Source organism: Pseudopodoces humilis, chromosome 12, assembly GCF_049639895.1.
Source record: "Pseudopodoces humilis isolate 2021_Gansu_Grassland_sample_001 chromosome 12, ASM4963989v1, whole genome shotgun sequence".
Lineage (NCBI taxonomy): Eukaryota > Metazoa > Chordata > Aves > Passeriformes > Paridae > Pseudopodoces > Pseudopodoces humilis.
In genome coordinates, this window is record NC_142211.1 from 15,554,632 (window position 1) to 15,567,808 (window position 13,177).

The 13,177-nt window shown below is 43.7% G+C and overlaps 1 protein-coding gene across 8 annotated transcripts in view; it reads left to right on the forward strand.

The window, feature by feature from the left end:
- LOC148183418 (vasculin-like) overlaps positions 1 to 13,177 on the forward strand; it is a 120,951-nt gene that overhangs the window by 89,925 nt on the left and 17,849 nt on the right. The gene's annotated exons all lie outside the window — the stretch shown is intronic.

Genomic DNA, 13,177 nt, shown 5'->3' on the forward strand with positions numbered 1-13,177 from the left:
CCTTCCCCTCACCTCTCCCTCCTTCCCAGCTCTACCTCCTCCCCCCAATGGTGCAGGGGGATGAGGAATGGGCGTTAAGGTCAGTTTATCACATGTTGCTTCTCCTGCTGCTCAGGGAGAGGAGTCCTTCCCCTGCTCCATCACAGAGTCCCTCCCACAGGAGATAGTTCTCCATTAACTTCTCCAACATAAGTCCATCCCCTAGGCAAAGTTTCTCCACAAACTGATGCAATGTGGGTCACTCTTCCACAGGCTCAGTCCTTCAGGCACAGCCTGCTCCAGCATGGGTCTCCCATGGGGTCACTAGTCCAACCAGGAAGCCTACTCCAGCATGAGCTCCTCTCTCCATAGGTCCTAGCCAGGAGCCTGCTCCAGCACAGGCATCCCATTCGTTCACAGCCTCCTCTCAAGCATCCCCCTGCTCTGGCATGGGGCTCCTCCATGGGCTGCAGGTGAATCTCTGCATCCTTGTGGTCATCTCTGCGCTGCAGGGGCACAGCTGCTTCACCATGGTCCTCACCATGGTCTTCACCATAGGCTGCAGGTGAATCTCAGCTCTGGCACCTGGAGCACCTCCTCCCCCTCCTTCTCCACTGACCTTAGTGTCTGCATTGTTGTTCCTCTGTCATATTCTTACTCCACTTTTCTTTGGCTGTAACAACATCTGTGCAAGAACTTTTTTTTCCTTCTTAAAAGGGAAAGACATTGCTGGGTCTGTCCTAGAGCCAGCTGGCATTGACTCTGTTGGACATGGGGGAAGCTTCTGGCAGCTTCTTACAGAAGCCACCTCTGTAGCCCCCTCCCGCCCCCTACCATAACCTGGGCACACAAACCCAATACTGTCTTAAGAAGGTGGTTGTGCTGCTGAATTACTTGGAGGAATGGCAGTCCTGAGAATGGGCCTTTAACAGAACTGTAGTCTGGGCTTGTTTTCTCATTTCCACCTGAGAAATTTGGTTACTGCTTTACAGTTCTGTGGGCTTTAAGTAGTGAATCGTTCACTCTAAGAAGGTGGCAGCTTTAAGATTGCACAGGTTTTAAAGTAGTAAACTTAGTCAAAATAAAAACCTTTCTCTTTGACGAAATAAGTTTAAACATAAAAGCTAAAACTTAAATTGTTAATACTGAGGTCTGAAATTTGTTGCTTATTTTAAATGGTACTTTAACATGATGATTCTATTTCTCATACTTCCCCAATGTGTTTTGCATTCCTAGGTAACTCTAGGTGTAGGCCAACCCCTCAATATAAATATGTAATTGCTAAAAACTTTTGCAGGAGCCTAAACAATAGGACTGCTTTCTATTTTTGTTCTTTTAGCAGCTTTCGTGGAAAAGTCAGGAAATAGAGTTGTCTTTCAATAAAAGAGTAACAACTAATTTTTTTTCCTAACCAAATTGTGGAAAATTATATAGTGACCTGAGTGTTTTAACACCTTTGCAGCACTCTGTCAGTGGCTGCTGCATGATGTGTCTCAATTTGTTCTGAAGGAGAGCAAGGCTTCCAGGCTTTCTAGGTATCACTCTTCACAAGCAAAGGAATCACAGAATCACAGAATATCCTGAGTTGGAAGGGACCCACAAGGATCATCAAGACCAACTCCTTGCCTTGCACAGAACCATCCCCAAGAAAGAATGGTTCTGTTAGCTACATGGATCTGTAAGCTATAGTGTAGCGGTTTGTTACAGATTTCAGCTTGGTATCTTACTTTATTACATTTCTGCTATTTCAAGCCTTGTTATCTAATTGAAAAATTTAAATTAAGGCTGTTCTTATTCCCTGTTAAAGGAAACTTAATATTCAGGACAAGAGGAATGTTACCATCCCCTTTTAATGACCATTGAAAATATATACATCTATTAGATTGCATTTTACCTTGCATATATGGGATGGGAGCATGTGAGTACTAGGAAAAGTATTTTCATAAATTTTAATGAGACCTAAATATACAGTTATCACAAATATTTTGTAACATCTACCTGATAAACAAAACTAAAATAATTTACACTATTAAGATGGGTTTTTAAAATGTAGAATACAGTGGCTGTTGTGGTTTAACCCCAGCCAGCAACCAAGCACCACACAGCTGCTTTCCCACCTGCCTTCCCCCCCCAAACAGTGTGATGGGGAAGACAATCAGGAAAAAACAGTAAAACTTGTGGGTTGAGACAAGAACAGTCCAACAATTGAAACAAAGTAAATATAATGTAATAGCAAGACCAACAGTAATAAAAAGGAGAGAGAGAGAAAAAAACAGCCCAGCACAGATAACTGGGATACCAGGAGGAGCTGTACTTCATTACTAATCACCTCCAAAGCAGCTCAGACCCCTCCATAAGCTTCCAGTATCTTCTTTTCACTTAGAGTATAGTGGGCCTCAGATCCTCTGTATCCCTGACTCCAAAAAACTAGAGGTCCAGATCGAGTCTCCCCTGGTGTTTTCTGCCAGAGGTTCCAGGGAGGGTCATTGTTACGATCCACTTAATATGAATTGCAGAAAGAACCTCAGGTTTGTGTATTCCCCAAAATAAGATTAAAATTTAATTTAAATATTGATACCAAAAAACTGATCTATTTTATTTAACAGTAAATGAAAGAGAAAGAAATACAAAAAAAGATGGGGGGGTGTGCATTCCCACCTCCTCCTTTCTAGGTTGCAGTGTGATCTGATAAATGCTTGTTAGGCCTCAGCCTTGAAAACAGCACATGGGCTCAGCTCTTCCCAAGCTTATCAGAAACACTCTCTTGCTCCCAAGGAACTGCTGTTGTCTAACAAGCTTCTATTTTCCTTATGATCAGCCTTGGAGTGTATTTTTCTTGCCTGAATGGCATAACATTCCTGTTCTCACACTTTCAAAGAAAGTGCCAACCCAAACTGTGGCCAGGATGAAACATGGTTATGACTGAAGCCCACTCTCTTGCGACCCTATAAACACCAGTCCAAAGTGAGACCCTTAGACCCTTTTGAGCTCTCCTGGACCGCAGTGGGCTGCGACCAGCAATCTCCCTCTGAGTGGGATGCCTCTCAGAGCTAGCAGACTCTTAAGTTTGCTGTACTTGGAGGGCTGCTGAAAAGCAACGTATCCTGGGCCAATATCCAGATTTCTTGAGGCCAAATCCTTCACCCATCGGGAGATGCAAAAGCATCTGAAGTATTTCACTGACCTCTGAGGAGAATTTTTCATGGGTACCTTGTTTACACTGACTCTTTCTCTCTGAGTGCATAAACATCCACATATGTTACAGCAAATCTGGGAGAAATGTTGCTTTCTTAGATGTTTAGGTACCTTAAATACCTAAGAAAGTTAGGCCTATAATTAAGGTTAAGTTATAGTTATAAGCTAAATCCTACTAAGTGTTGTTCTTTTTCTAAGTTCAACATCAAAGTTAAAAGTTAGGTTAAATGCTGCTAAGTGTTACTCCTCTGTTAGATTGTTAAGGTTAAGCTATAAATTAAGTTGAAGTTAGGTATAAGTTAAGTGTTTTCCTATGTTAAATTGTTAGGCTTAAGGTAGAAGTTAAGTACTGTTGAGTGCTGTTAAGCTTTTAGGCTGTTTTCCTTTTTATCCTTGCTCACACTTTCTTTTGTCACACGCACTTAAACACACACCCACACACACCCCTAGATAGTTCTCAGTTAAATTCTGTTTTGACTGCCTGGATTTTGTTTGGTTTTGTTGTTGCTTGTTTTCCCTTGTTGTGCCTTAGCTGTCCTGTAAGTAATAGAGTGAATCTTGCCAACGAATTTGTCGTGCTTTCACTGAATATTAAATCTGTTTTTTGCTAATACCCTTGCTGATCATTTTTTAAGTGATCTCAAACACTCGTTTGTAACGGGGTGATGGGAAGAGTGACAGAGACAGATTAAGTAGAAAATATCACCCCTCTGTGGATCTTAATGTCATCCCGTTGATCCTCTCCATCTGGTCTTCTTGGTGGTGAAGGTCCCCCACCAAAGGCATAGAATTTAATGGATTAATATATGTTTGAGCCAGATGGGAACACCTAGGTACCTCCCCTGAGGGGGGAAAGTTTGACACTGTCTATTGCAAGACTGGATCTGTTGCATCACTTTGCATCACATGCAATGCTCTGGTTCAAGACCTCAGGAATGAGTCTGGGGAGCACTTTGAGGGTCTTTGATAGATTATGACACCCCCACAGCTGCTCCTCACATGAATGTCCTGTGGATGTGGCTTTCCTGGGGTGGAGGGTTTTACAGCTGAGCCAGTTTGTGTAATAGAGGAGGGGGTGTTCACTGCCTCTGACCAGAGTTTATGCCATACACCCAAAACTCTTCTGCTCTCCTCTTTGTTGGGAGGGTCTGTGCAAACCTGGTCTCAGTAGATAAGTCTGTGGGCTATGGCCTCCATGCTAAAGCCAGCCAGGGATGATTTTCAGGACAGCTGCTGGGCTTGGCCCTCCTGTGGATGCTCTCCCAGCCTTATCCATTTCTTCCCACACCTGAGATTGCTATAATTTCTAATGTCCCCTGCCTCTCTGTCACTACTGTCCGCCCCGCAGCAGTCAGGGAGACAGGGGAGATAGTTTAGCTTATCAAAGAAGAACCTAAAAACAAGGCTCTTTCCCTTTGCCGAGATGGCAGTTACAGCTTTATTTCTTGGGATCCTACGGAGTGAGGTAGCAGGAGGGAAAGAGGAAGAGATATCGATAAGCCTCTCTTTTTGAAGGCAGGGGAAAGGGTGGGCTACACTTACACAACCAATAAGGAGAACTGGGGAGAACAAGATAAGGGAAAGAAACTCACAATTCTACATTTTCGGGGGTACATTTTTTGGGTCATACCATTTTTCCTAACTGCATTACAACATGAGATGATTGAACAGAAGTGTCATTTTTATATCAAGTTCTCTTAGGCAGCTTAACTCACAGTTCAAGGTTTCAGTCAGGAGGCCCATTCAGGGTGGGGTGGGCTTTGGTGCTGCAGCTTTGTTATGCAGTTTTGCCATAATGGGCAAAAGTCTTTCATATCAGTGTTTAAGCCATGAAATATAACATGTAACATTTCAGTCTCTGACAGCCATTCTCCCCAGTGCAGTATAAATCACAGTTTTTGCATCTTGCCCTATTCAGACTGGCACAAAATCTACAGCATGAACTATCTCCTGCTTGATTTGTTCAAAGGCTTGTCATCGCTCAGGGTCCCATTCCAAATCATTCTTCCTCCAGGTCACTTGATAGAGGAGGCTGATTGTAATTTGGAATGTACATTCTCCAAAATCCCACAACACCTAAAAAAGCTTATGTTTCTTTCTTATTAATTGGTGGGGACATGGCTGTTATTTTGGTGATTGCATCCATTGGGATCTGGCAACATCAATCTTGCTGTTTTGTTCCTGAAGACTGAATCTCCTGTACAGATTCCTTGACCTTGCTTTGTTTTATGGCAAAACCAGCTTTCAGAAGGATTTGGACTGTTTTCTTATCTTTCTTTAAAATTTCTTCTGCTATATTTCCCCGTACAATGATGTCATCAATGTATTGCAGGTGTTCTGGAGCTTCACCCTGTGCCAGTAGAGTCTGGATCAGTCCAGGGCAGATGGTGGGGCTGTTTCCACTCCTGGGCCAGTCGATTGCAGGTGTACTGGACACCCCTCCAAATGAAAGCAAACTGTGGTCTTCACTCTGCTGCCAAAGATATAGGTGGCTGTCTTGGACACGGTGACCATGAAGTGATCGAGTTTAAAATCTTTGTTAACAGGAGTGCCAGCAAAACCTCAACTCCGGACATGAGGAGAGCAGACTTCAGGCTGCTTAGGGAATTAGTAAGGTCCTCTGGAAAAATGCTTCTGAAGGTGCTGAAGTCCATCAGTGCTGGTCACTTTTTAAACATCACCTCCTAAGGGCACAGGAGCAGAAATTCCCAAATGTCAGAAGTCAAGCAGGCAAGGCTGAAGGCCAGCTTGGCTGAGTAAGGATCTTATTTTGGAAATAAGGCAAAAAATGAAGGTGTAGGGTCAGTGGAAGCAAGGTCAGGTGACATGGGAAGAATACAGAGATGCTGCTTGCCACTGTAGGGAGAAAATTTGTGCTGCCAAAGCTCAACTGCAGTTGAAGCTGCCAGAACTGTGGGGGGAAATAAAGAGCTTTTAAAAATATGTTAATAGCCATAGGCAAAGTAAAAATAAGTCAGAGATCACAGAATATTCTGAGTTGAAAGGGACCTAGAAGGATCATCAAGTCCAATTCTTAAGTGAATGGCACATATCGGAATTAAACCCACAACTTTGATGTTATTACAGGATGAGGATAGTCACCTCACAAACAGGTACAGAGATGAGGCAGAGGTGTTTAATGCTTTTTTTGACTCTGTCTTCAACATGGATGGCAGACTAAGAGGCTCCCAGTGCCCTGAGCTGGAGGACCATGGCTGTGAGAATGATCAACTCCCAGTTGACCCTGAACTTGCGCAGGATCTGCTGCTCTAGCTGGATCCCTACAAATCTATGGGGCCTTTTGGAATTCATCCAAGCATCCTCAAAGGGCTGCTGATTTCATCACAAAACCTCTGTGATGATTTTTGAGTGGTCTTTGGAATCCGGAGAGATCCCAGCTGACAGAAAGCTGGCAAAAGTTGTCTCGATTCTCAAGAAGGGCAAGAAGGAGGACCCTGGAAGCTAAAGGCCTGTCAGTCTGACTTCAGTTCCTGGTAAAGTTATGGAGATGGTTATTATGGGAAAAACATCTGAAGGACAACAGTCATCAGTCACAGCTTCATGAGAGGAAAGTCCTGCTTATCAGACCTGATTTCCTTTTATGACAAGGTTACCCACTTAGTTGATCAAAGGAAGCCAGTTGATGTCATCTTTTTGGATACAGTAAAGCTTTTGATACTGTTTCTCCCAGCATCCTTCTGGACAAAATGTCCAGCCCACAGTTAGATAAACACATCATGAGATATGTGAGCAACTGTCTCATGGGTTGGATGCAAAGGGTTATAGTGAATGGGATGGCATCAGACTGGCTACCTGGCACTAGTGGGGTTCTGCAGGGCTTCATTTTAGGCCCTATGCTCTTCAACACCTTCATTAATGACTTGAACACAGGACTGGAAGGGATGCTAAGCAAGTTTGCTGATGATATAAAACTGTGAGGAGCTGTTGACTTCCTTGAATGCAGGGAGGCCCTGCAGAGAGACCTCGACCAATTAGAGGGCTGGGCAATCACCAACTATATCAAGTTCAATAAGGGAAAGTGACAGATTCTGCATTTGGAATGGGGTAACCTTGGATGAACAGACAGAATGGAGGATGAGATGCTGGAAAGCAGTGCCACAGAAAGGCACCTGGAGGTCTTGATTGACAGAAAGTTGAATATGAGTCAGCAGTGCCCTGGCAGCCAGGAGAGCCAGCTGTGTCCTGGGGTGCATCAGGCAAAGCATTACCAGTCAAGGGAGGTGATTGTCCTGCTCTGCTCTGCACTGGTGCAGCATCACCTTGAATATTGTGTGCAGTTTTGGTCACTGCAATATAAAAAAGATATAAAGCTAATAAAGGGTGGCCAAAGGAGGTCAGCGAAGATGGTGAAGGGCCTTGAGGGGAAGCCGTATGAGAAGCAGTTGAGGGCACTTGGCTTGTTGAGCCTGGAGAAGAGGAGACTAAAGGGAGACCTTACCACAGTATACAACTTTCTCATGAGGGGAAGAGGAAGGACAGATACTGATCTCTTCTCTGGTGACTAGGTACAGGACCTGAGGGAATGGTCTGAAGTTGTGTCAGGGGAGGTTTAGGTTAGATATTAAGAAAAGGTTCTTCACCCAGAGGGTGGTTGGGAGATGGAACAGGCTCCCCAGAGAAGCAGTCACAGCACTAAGCTTGACAGAGTTCAAGAAGCATTTGGACAATACTCTTGAGGGCATTGTGTGACTCTTGGTGATGGTCCTGTCCAGTGCCAGGAGGTAGACTCAATCTTTGTGGGTCCTGTCCAACTCAGCATATTCTGTGATTGAGAAAAATGTATTAGTGATATCAATTACGGCACCACTGGGCTGCCTTTGAATTCAGTTTGTACTGAAGTTCCAGCATGTCCAGTACAGCAGCACTTACTGGTGTGACTTCATTCAGGCCATGACAATCTAGTCTTAGTGTCCATTCAACTTTCTCACAGGTCTTATGTGGTTATAAAGTGTGAGTGGGTTCTGCTGATCACTTTTTGGCTCTTCAGTCGATGAATTAGCTTCTGTATGAAATCAGGGAGTCTGGGTTGGTGTGATATTGCCGTGATCAGCGCCTGTTGTTCTTTGACCTTCAGCAATCCCACAACAGAAGGGTCGTCTGAAAGATCAGGCAAAGCAGAGAGCTGTTTCATTTCCTCTGTCTCCAAGGCTGCCATACTGACAGTCTACCAGTACCCTTTTGGGTTCTTGAAATACCCTCTTTTGAGATGGTCTATGTCAAGGATGTACAGAGCTTCTAAACCAGTCAATAGGGTGTTTTTGCCATTCATTTCCAATCAGGCTGATCTCAACCTCCAATAGTCAGCTGTTTGCATCCCCCTGTCCCTCCAGAAATACAAATGGATTTGGTCCCTACAGAGCTTGAGGACATTAGGGTACACTGTGTTATCGACAACTGAGAGACGGAGACATCTGAGACAAGATCAGAAGCCAATTTTATTGAGTATACAAGGCATTTATATATGGTTTTATTTGTATGGCACTTATATAGGGTTCTATTTTTGGTAACAATTTCCCATTGCTTATACATTCTTCATGACATCAGTTACCTGATAATCATTACAAAGTTTCACAACATATCTTTTGGTCACTTCTACCCCAGGGAGTAGTTATCTGTGTCTGTCTCTCCCATGGTTTCTGTTTGATTAGGCCTAAGATACTAGGCTCCTTTATCAGTTCCATTCTGCTCTCTGTTTTATTCCCCCTACTGCACACCAGTGTCTTCTAAAGCCTTGTACTCCTGTGGGGCTGCTGTGCCAGGCCATCCAATCCACACAGTCCAGTAAATCCCTCTCTTTCACCTGACTGGAGGCAGGACCCCAATAATCCTTGTCATAGGATTCTCCACTTCTTGTAGAAATGGATTAGAATTTTTTTCCATACTATCAAGAGTAAAATTATCCCTTCCACTGTCTGGGGAACTGGCCACTGGATACTGGAACAGTAGGTTTCCTGGAAGAACCTTCATTTGTGGTTTTTTTCCTTGCAATTCACATCCCCATGCCTCTAGGCTTGAGATAGATTTTTTTATCCTTTTCCTCATTTCCTCTCTGTGGTCTCATAGGTAAAACCACCGAGTACCCTGTGACGTGTACTTTTCATATCGTCTCTCTTGAGAGAAAGAATGCCTCTTGTCAATCACTGAGATGTGGGTACATACAGGTGGGGAGTAGGACATATTCTCTCTTAATTGCTAGAACTCACAGATCAGTTTATCTAATAGTTTCTCCATAGCCAAGATAAGGGAGGAAAAATACTATATTCACATTCCTGGATTTGACAAATCGCTTCATCCACTCTTGGTGATACACTGTCTTTTCAGATTAATGTTGCCAAGGGGTTGGCATGAGCCATTGGTGCACTTTGTGCAAATTTCTGCCACATGGGTCATAGGCATAGGACTTTATCTGGATCTGTAGGGAACTGCACATTGTTCGGGTTATAATAAATCATCTCTTGCATGGCTAATTCCCTCAGGCACTGGATACCTTTACTGCAGTTCATTTGCCTGGGTGACATGGAATATCTTCCTTGTAGGATGCCTTTTCCTCATGCTTGACAGAAGTAGCCTCCAGACGCTAAGGGCTTGTGTCTTTTTTCCCATAACTTTGTCAATGCCTGCTTCCTTAAAAAGTGATCTCAACTGCTTGGGTTCCTTACCCTCTAATTCCAAACTGCTACCCCCATTATCCAAGCATCAGAGCAGCCAGGTGGTAATATGCTCACCTAAATCTTTTCATATCTCCCGCAGCTCACTCAAGGATGTGAATTAAGTGGTGATTACCTCTTCTGTCTCTTCCTCTTGTTCCTGTGTTAACCCTTGTGTAATGGCACTGAGAATGGCCCTTGTGATAGCCCTGATATTTTGCTCTCTTGGATCTCCTTATTTTCCTTTACAAAAGCTCTTTTACAAGATGACTTTTATGTGAATTTCTTCTTGTTTATAGGGGGTGACTGATACCAGCACAGGTTGGATCTCTAATTTAGCTTCAGGGCCTGTTGTCTTATTGTCAGATCCAGAGACATTTTCCCCCTGAGGGTACTAATTAGTGGTGAACATGGCTTGGTAGGCCTGGGGCAGGCCTCAGCACATTGCAGTGATTTGTGTCTCTCTGGAATTGCCAGGGTGACACCACACCTCGGAGGTGCTCACAGGAGTGAGAATATATGAGAGCAACAACTCTGCAGACACTAAGATCGGTGGAGAAGGAGGGGGAGAAGATGCTTCAGGTGCCAGAGTAGTGATTCTCCTGAAACCCATGATGAAGGTGCAGATTGTGTCCCTGCAGCCCCTGGAGATTAACAGTGGATCAGATATTCCCTTGCAGCCCCTGGAGGACCCCATGCCAGAGCAAGTGGATGCCCAAAGAAGACTGTGACCCTGTGGGATGCCCTTGCTGGAGCAGGGTCCTAGCAGGGACCTGCAGACCCACGGAGAGAGGAGCTCACACTGGAGCAGGTTTCCTCTCAGGACTTGTGACCCTATGGGGAGCCCACACTGGAGCAGGCTGTTCTTGAAGGACTGCACCCCATGGAAGGGACCATGCTGGAGCAGTTCTCAAACTGTTGCCCATAGGAAGGGCTCATGCTGGAGAAGTTCATGGAGGATTGTCTTCTGTGGGGGGGACCCTGTTAGGAATGGAGAGAGAGAACTTAGACAAGTCCTGCCTTTGACTCAGATTTCTGGCAGTAGCTCTATTTGGGGCAGACTGCACCCCAGATTGCTCTCACTTACAAATTCTTAATAATGGCCGATTAGGTCGATTACAAAATGAATTATTTATTTAATAGATAGAAATTTGACAGACATAAGACTTTACCAGACTATGTACTACACAGGAAAGAAACAAAAACAACTACTAGTAGATAAAATACAATGCACGATAAAGGTACCAATATTACAGCTAGTGAAGAAATAGTATAGATTAAGATTCAATGTAACTTACCATCAAATTGGTGATGGGGTACACATAGAATTCTTCCTCTCAATTCCCTGGGCAAGTGTAGTGGTTTAGATTTGCCAATTTCGTTTTCCCGGCCAATGCACCAAATAAATGTCGTGGTTTTAAAGCAGTAATTAAAAAATTACTTATTTCTTGCTGTGAGATATGGATTAGAACAAGAGCAAAACAGGCTTAAAACTTAAAAGGAAATAAAGTTTATTTAACAAAACTACAAGAATAAGAACACCAGAATAAACTTCCAGAAAACCCTTTTATCCCCCACTACCCACCATTCCCTTGTTCGCATGACAACATAGAGACAAAAAACTTTGGAACTTTGGTGTTTAAAACAGTCTCAATTCCTGCTAGAGTCTTTTCATCAGCCTTTGTAGAGAAACAGAAGTCTTCTTCTGTTAATCTATGGAGTTTCTCACAAGAAAACTATTTCTGTTATAGTTTTCTATTTCTCTGATGCCAGCTGCCCGGAAATCTGTCATCAGTTCACTCCTCCCATTTCACATCACTCTGAGGTGTGTATGGGCCATGAGTCTAGGGATGTCATTTTTTAAGGATGAGCTATTCAAAGGCAAAAGTTCTTTTCATCTGTCTCTGTGAGCTTCCCTGGAAACAGAAGTTTTCTCTTTGCCTCAAGCGGCCTCAAATCATCAACTATTACTTCTCCCCTTCTGTTCCAGCACCCCACTGTATCATAATTACTCCACCTTTTGTTCAAAATCCACACTTTGAACACTCCATTCCTCCCAATATACTCTGTCATGAATTAAAGGAGTTTTTTTTCAGAACACTATTGTCCATCTCCATAGCTTTAACAGAAAAATATTCCAGCTTATAAATCATCTCCTTATTCTCTCTTCCCCATCTAAAACTTAACTCTTTTCTTCACTGTCTTCTTCATGTTGATTGTCTCTCTCTCTCTCTCTGGGAAAAAAGAGTAATCTGTACGTTTTATCCAGGTAGTAAAAGAATTTAAGTCTTAGAAAAGCTGCAGATGTTCATAGTGTCAGGTTTCAGTCCAGCAGCAGAAACTACAAACTAAGCCAGGCTGGCCGGCTTAGTTTCTCTTCCCCCCCCGCCCCGTCCTCTGCGGCCTTGTCCAGCCTGGAGGGGGGGGAAGGCCGAGACAGAGCCTTGTTACCTTTTCAGAAGCCGGAAACCAAAAAGAGAGCAAGAGAACTCTGGCTTTACATCTTAAGGTGGTGTTCACAAGTTGATTTCACTTTTCAATGGTCAAAACTGCTGTCAATTCTTAGAAATGACCGATAATTGGTCAGGAGAAAAGACTCCCATCAGCCACCAGCAGCTTCAACTTCCTTAGCTCCCAAAGCTATCTTAAAGGTTAAGTCACCCCATGACAGAAAGTATCTGCAGAGTTCATGTCCAAGCTTGTGGGAGAAGTCCCCTGCAAGTTTACAGGGTGTGTGTAGGAGGCTTCTACCTCCGTGAAAATTTGCGTAGCTTTTATAGTTGTAAAAATAGTGCCTTTTCAATCAGAAATCTGTGACTTATCTCCCCACATCTGCTCTCATACCCGGTTGTTTATTGGGAGTTCTACTCCTGGCACCCAAGGAAGAAATAACTCACTAGCTTGTGACACTTACTAGTCAGAGAGCTGACCTGGGTTATCTCATCTCTTCACGTGGGGAAGAGAATGTCCGGAGCTGTCACACCAGCTGCAGATAAGCTCTTCTGTGGTAGGGGGAATGTCCTGCCACATGCCCCATGCTGGAGCAGAAGTGTGAGGAGTCTTCCCCCTGAGGAGAAAGGAGCAGAAGAGACAATGTGTGATGAACTGACCACAACACCCTTTCCCCATCCCCCTGTACTGCTGGAGGTGAGAGGAGGTAGAGAAAACTGAGAGTAAAATTAAGCCCAGGAAGAAGGGAGGAGTGGAGGAAAGGTGTTTTTAAGATTTGTTTTTGTTTCTCATTATCCTACTCTGATTTGATTGGTAATAAATTCAGTTAATTTCTCCAAGTTGAGTCTGTTTTGCCCACAATATTAATTGGTGAGTGATTTCTC